The following is a 6,824-nucleotide window of genomic DNA, read 5'->3' on the forward strand; positions in this document are numbered from 1 at the left end:
TTAAATTTCATTTAAAGTATAATATTTCGGCTAGAATAGTTGCAAAATTCAGTGAATTATTACGTAAATTTTTAAATATAAATATGTATAGCGACAATAATTATCTAATTTAAGTTATAGAAATTAATATAAATAAAGTCGACAAATGTACATGAATATAAATAATTATCAAAAAATATTTATTATCGGTAAATTGTATTGGACTTTCACGAAGAACATGACACAAAATTTTTTATATCTCCAACTATAAAAGAAATATTTAACATATTATGAAGATCGAAGATAGCTTTGTCATTATATTAAAGGAAAAAAAGAAGAGACGATAAAATATTTGATAGATATTCTGCGCGGTTTAATTTTTTTTCGCATCTTTTTATATCATTTAACTGTGTTACTTAATGAAGAGCTCAACTCAGTTATATTTCCGTTGTATCGTTACATATCGTAGAATGCGAATCGTCCTTACGTCGTGAATATGTAGTCCGTGCAGGCTGCTGCGACAGCGGAGACACAAGTGTGCGGCACGTCGGCAAAATTAATTCTACATCGTAGACGGATACTAAGTGCCTACCTGTTGCACCGCGTGATAGGACGATCGCGTTTTGAACAGATCAGGAGCGCGGACGACGAAAGACGTTGGCACTCGGCAAATGAAAAATTTTACGCGCCTATCCGTAACAGGCAAATAGGATTGACGCTTCGCAACTTGTTGCTCGCAAACCGCCAATCTTCGGGATCTCAGCTATTCCGCGACAGCCGTATAATTCCACGAGCCTCGTCTCGATACCTACTGCGCAAAAATATTTCGCGATCTTCGCTTCTTACATGGATGGTTTTAAAAGCGCGCGCTTGAGAAACTTTTATGCCCCACTTTCCGTTTTATTCAAGGTAAATCGTTTCCCTTCACGTTCATCGAAGTCAATATTTGAGAAAAATGTCGGAACGCGCATTTTTATCTGATTGCACGACCAGATCTTACGTTTACCAGATCTTCACTTATTCTGTGAAACATCTCTTGCTCGCGTCTCCGAAGATATGTTTACCGAGACATTTTTACCGAGGACAGAATCAACTCTTCGATTCTAAAGCTAGTGTTTCTTCGTTTGATTACACTCCGTATAGCTGGAAGTAATGTGTCCATCTATTTGCCGCCGGTATAGATATATGCCAGCAGGTAGTTTTCAAATACGCGTCAAGGAACGTCGGTGAGAAACTTCAAGATGACTTACTCTGTCTGACTTACGTGACGGAGACGCATACTAGCGCACCTGTTGCACGTTAATTCAAGATAAGGGAAAAGAGAGAGAGAGAGAGAGAGAGAGGGAGGGGGGAGAAAGAGAAGAAAAAAAAGATTGCATTGTGTCTCGGTCGAACGTTTAAACAATTTTCTTCGACTTTCGTCTTTGCGCTACCTGTTGCTACCGTAGCATCAGCAGATTTAAGCTTTCCGTCAATCTTTACAGTCATGCACTTTGTTTATCAAACCCAACAAGTAGCCTTGTAAACTGCGGAAATTGCCCGGTAGCTATTGGCGTTGGCAAGTTTGATTAATAGCGAGTGATATTGGCCGACTATTATTTACGTAGCAACAATAAATTGCTGCAATATGAAATTGAACCACTCTTTATGTTATTGCGATATGTTTTTATCATTAAACGAACGATATAATATTAGGCGCGAAATAATTTTATTTGGTGTTTTATTTGTCTTATATTCGAAATAAATTATATGTTTCGTTTACACAGATACACAGTGTTAACATGAGTGAGTTGTATCGTTTAATTTTTATATTTGATTTGTTTAAAAACGCTTGAAAGATCGAGTATTGCAAAAACGAATGAAAAATTTTAAAGCATTTTTATTATTTTATTGGTTCACTAAAAGCAACCGCATCATTAATATAAAACTATTCACGCAACGGACAGGAATCACAGACAAAATCGCGTTTACGAATCGATCGCGATAGGGATTCATTTTTCTAACAATTTATTTTGAAAACTTCACCGATCGCGAAGTAATCGATAATATTGCGGGTTCTACCATAAGTATTTACAATCGGGTATTCCGCTTCTGTCTGGGAAAACCACATCAATCTCGGTGAGTGTAGAAACATGCATGTATACATATTAGATTTAAGGTTTTATATAGAATTAAAAAATTGTAAAAAAATTCAAAGCAGAGAATTTTATAATGTAATTTATCTCTTTAAAAATGATCTGAAGAAGATTTATTCGGTTTCCTTAGGAAATAGATAGTATGTATACAAGATTTATAGAACTTTTCCCCCCCCCCAAAAATGTGATAAATTTTTTACTTTTCCGTTAAGAGAAAGTAGGCCAGATTTATAAAGCTAAAAGTGCCCGAAATCTAAAAGGGCTAAAAATCATCAAAGCACTGCGAGCGTGGCGTGGAACATGAACCGTAATGCCATGACCGAAAGTAACCAAAATGGAGTGTGACCTCGTACATGATTTTCACGAATCACATTACAGGTGACCTCTTTTGCATAATGTATGTCATACGTTACCGTTGAAATGCGGCGGTACAATGATCTCGCCTGGAGCTGAAAGCTTTAAGCGTGGAAAGAATAAAAATCGCGAAATACGGAAGAATAAGGATATATCCACGTGCAAGATATTCTTCCCGCGTGTATTGTAGAATTCTTACGTATCTTGTCCGCAATAAAAGAAAGAGAAATAAATCTCTTTCAACCGTATTTGATGTAATGGAATGCCGCGACAAAATGTACGTGCCATTAAACACGTCTTATAAATACGTCTTATAAATACGTTATTTTGTACTGTTCTCAAAAATTTAAGACAAATGATATGAATTTTTTGTAGAGTTTAAAATTTACAGCGGTTATTTATACGTAATTCGCGATTTTAATAACGTTAAAATATACTCTCAAATGCATAAGCATGCAGGTAAATAATAGGTAAATATTTTGGATTTTGTGTACGGTTAAATAATCTGCAAGTAATAATTGCTTTTCTTTCTTTACACCTCGATCTGTACTGAGTTTAATATTATAAAGTAATGAGCACAGCTAATTGGTTTCGTTAAACCAATAAAAAACACGCGAGCAAATTTCGCACTTTCGCGTATTTTTGCAGTCAATTTTCGAAAGGGGCTTAAGGCAGGGGTATCACAAACTAAACGGCGATAAAGCTTTAATTGCGAGAATCATGATTGCCAGGGCCATTTCGTATATACGACGTATATACCAAAGGAACGATTACTAACCACGCCTCACGCCAGCTTGGTCGTTTGACGGAGCTTCATCGGGGAAATTCATTATACGATTAGATAATTAAGTTAATTGACGAAGAGTAATGGAAGACGGGCGTCTTACAGTCGTAAATTTTGTGCTGAAACCGCATTACATCTTAGAGAGTTATTACGTCGCTCGCGAACGTTCGCTGTTCCATTTGCATTCACCGGATCAACTTTACTTCTCTGGCAATTAATCAGCAAGAGAATTCTAGAAACCTACTTTTTTTTACAACTATTTAACGTGCGTATTAATGCGCATTAAATAATTGTAAAAATCCTTCTAAATTACATAAAAAATTGAAAATTTGTTTAAACGATGAAATGAACAGACGTTTATAAAATATAATATGAAATTATACAGGTTTGTAAGCCCGCGTAAAAAACGTTCCACTGTGTACCTCTAAATTGGGAAATGTACCGAAAGTACAGATAAAATCGCGATTAGTCTTAGCGGTCACGTTTCTCTGATGAACTCGGACGCCGCTTCCGAGAATCTAGCGCGATTTAGATTCAGATCGCGCGCACGACATTTCGCTTAGACATTTATTCCTGAATTATAGACTGAATTTATACTGAATAAGGCAATTGGGAATTGGTTCATCTATACTTTGGGGCATTTTTAATCGCCGTCGATCCGTCCGGGGCGTTTGCTCGAAACGTGGACTATTTCCCGACTGCGGTGCCCTAATAACGGCGTTATAGGGTGCACGCGGCGTAACCGGATCGTGGATGACAATAGCGCCAGGTTAATTCCGCCCGACTCTGCGTGGTATTTTTTTCCCCCTTTTTTATTCCATTCATTCCGACCGAATTGCAATCGGCTCGATTACGGGCGCATTCAGATACCGGCGCGATATTTCGCCGTGAGAATAACCTTGTTGTCGCATCTCTCTTTCTCTCCTTTCCTCCTTTCTCCCTCGCACGTCTATTTTCATTTGTATCCGCGCGCGGAAATCGCATCGCTCGATAAAACTCTACGCTCGAGATGCGTCAATCGGTACGAGAGTAGATCGCATACGACTAATTTATCAGGCATCACGCCGGCTTTATCGGCTATCTCCGCGCTCTGATAGATGATAGATGGGAAACGACATATCATTGCGAATACCAAGTTGTGAGTATTTAATAATAACTTAACATTCTGATAATTATTTTTATGATTATTATTATTTCTTCAGGTTACACGTACAAAAATATATAAATCTGTACGAATTACCTATGAACAAATTGTTCATTTCAAAATTTCGAAAACACCACTTATACAGGCAAATACATAATATTTTTTGTAATTCCGCAATATTATAATTATCTTTTTTTCGCATATATAATTTTTATAGAAAAGTGGTTTTACTCGGTATTTGGGAATAGTGCTTTCCATTTCCGCTGCAATGCCAGCTTGCGTTTCTCGGCGCAAATGTATGCATCATAATATAATCTGGTAGCGCATATATATAAGTATATATTGCTGGCACTCGTATGCCTGCCAAATACACCCTCCCAGACACATATCACTATCCAGGATATATGATATCATTATTTCCCCTGCGTGGCTCATCTTTATCTCTCAAATTGGGACGAACTGCATTGAGTGCATAAAAAGCAGTGCACCGCCAGCCGGCAAAAGGCGACGTCCGTTTTATCACGGAAAAAGTAGAACAACCCTACCATTGCGGCAGCCATTAAAAATGTGATTTACGAGAGCGCGATATTGATTACTCATAAAATACTTTAATATTAATTATGTAATTTCGTCTGAATATTTTAGTTTTACATTAAAAAATAAAATCAGAGCTTTTGTATTAAAAAGTATTAGAATCACGAACGATTGAAGTTGTTACTATAGCTATTATAAATAACAAATGTAATGTTCTCGTTTCACTCGCCGAAGGATAAATAATAAGTTACATCGATGAAAATAAAATAATAGTTCGACTCCAAGAATTATAAGTATCGTTACAGATTCATGCGATAAAGCGCAATGCATTTACGACTACATCCGATGCCATGAATCATTGGTAATGCGCGGACAGTGCGGTTTGTGATTTTGGAAGAGCCGCAAATTGGGACACCGGAAACCGCGGAGTCAACGAACGTGAGACTGTTTATTAAGAATGAGTAGATGCACATTGTGAAATCGGGATGCGGCTTTAATGGACCGATGAAACGTTGCTCATAACGAAAGATAAAAGAACGTGCATGCCGATGCTCGGCGCGCGGTGTTCTTATCCGGGTAAAACTGCGTGTAGGGGTGAGGGTGCTTTTAGAAAAAAAAAAAGCAAGAAATACAGCGATGGAAATAGTGGTGAGAACACAAAAGGTACAATAGACGGTGAAAACTTTTTCTGGGGGTTGAGGAGGGACGTGGGGGATGCGGTATTGAAACGCACCAGGCTCGCCGAAAGAATTCAGGTCAACGGAAAGAAGCCCGGAGGAGATATGGGAGTACTCTTTTAACGCTTTAAAGTTTCCGAAATTTTTAATACTTCTTTTCTATTCGATTTTTCCGATTTGTAAATCCGTATTTATTGTCGCAACGTAAATCTTGTGTAAAAGAAACATGTCAGATAAAACCGTAGACCGTCGTGAGACAGGTTAGTTTTACCCACTCAGAATGAAATTTCATAATATGGAACAAACAATATTGTTCACCCCAGGATTGTTTCACAGTCGTCCGATTCGTTCCAGATCTCTCTTCCTTCTCCTCTTCGCAGATTTATTCGTTACACTCGTACAAATACCTACAGCGCTTGTAAAAGAAAACATTGTTAATTACACGATCGCACATATTAATCATCACAAAAGAATAATCGCCCGCATTTGGCACTCGACGTTAATTGCATGCACGCGACGCGCACTTTACTGTTGTACATTGCGGCGGATCCCCTCGAAACGTGATCGCGAAAATAACGCGACAAAAATACAAAACTCCGTGACTCGCTCAACGAGTCCCGCATAATGAATGAAACAGTGGAAGATTGTGAAACAATATACAAATAATTAAAACAAATAATTAGCCGTATTAAAATACATACTTAATTACGACTGTACTTAATAAGTACGCAATTTATTTGTTTTATATGTTTGACATGTCACTTACGATCGAAAAATTCGAAAATGCTATTGGTATTTTAATAACGTCTGATAATAAAATCTCTCTCATTTTCAATCCGAAAGTGATATGCGACATACATTTAAATCAGTAAATAACTCAAAATATAACAGGATATATTAGACAGATACTGAGATAAGAATTAAAAGGTTTGTTCGCGTCGTATACTCCAATATACACCAGAGACACTTGGATCACGGATAAAGGGTGGTGATTGGAGCAGATGAGTTTTTGGAGTGAGTAGGAGCATGGTGGGGTGTGCGACGCGAACTGCCCCAAAGTAATCTATTATTGCAAATGTAATAATTTATAATTCCCATCCCCGACCTTCCACTTTTTATTTGTTTTCAGTTTCGCGGATATACTTTTCCAAAAATACGAGAAAATATTTATGTTGATTACAAATTTATATGATACATAACGAATTAACAGGTTTGCG

At 37.4% G+C, this 6,824-nt stretch overlaps 1 long non-coding RNA gene across 1 annotated transcript in view; it reads left to right on the forward strand.

Annotated features, from left to right (window-relative positions):
- The first annotated feature begins 205 nt into the window (after positions 1-205).
- LOC112451691 overlaps positions 206-6,824 on the forward strand; it is a 130,599-nt gene continuing 123,980 nt past the window's right edge. The window contains exon 1 of the long non-coding RNA XR_003040401.1: positions 206-2,097. This is a non-coding gene — a long non-coding RNA (uncharacterized LOC112451691). The remainder of the gene's footprint in view (positions 2,098-6,824) is intronic.

This window comes from Temnothorax curvispinosus, unplaced genomic scaffold, assembly GCF_003070985.1.
Source record: "Temnothorax curvispinosus isolate PA1 unplaced genomic scaffold, ASM307098v1 QBEX01000258.1, whole genome shotgun sequence".
NCBI lineage: Eukaryota > Metazoa > Arthropoda > Insecta > Hymenoptera > Formicidae > Temnothorax > Temnothorax curvispinosus.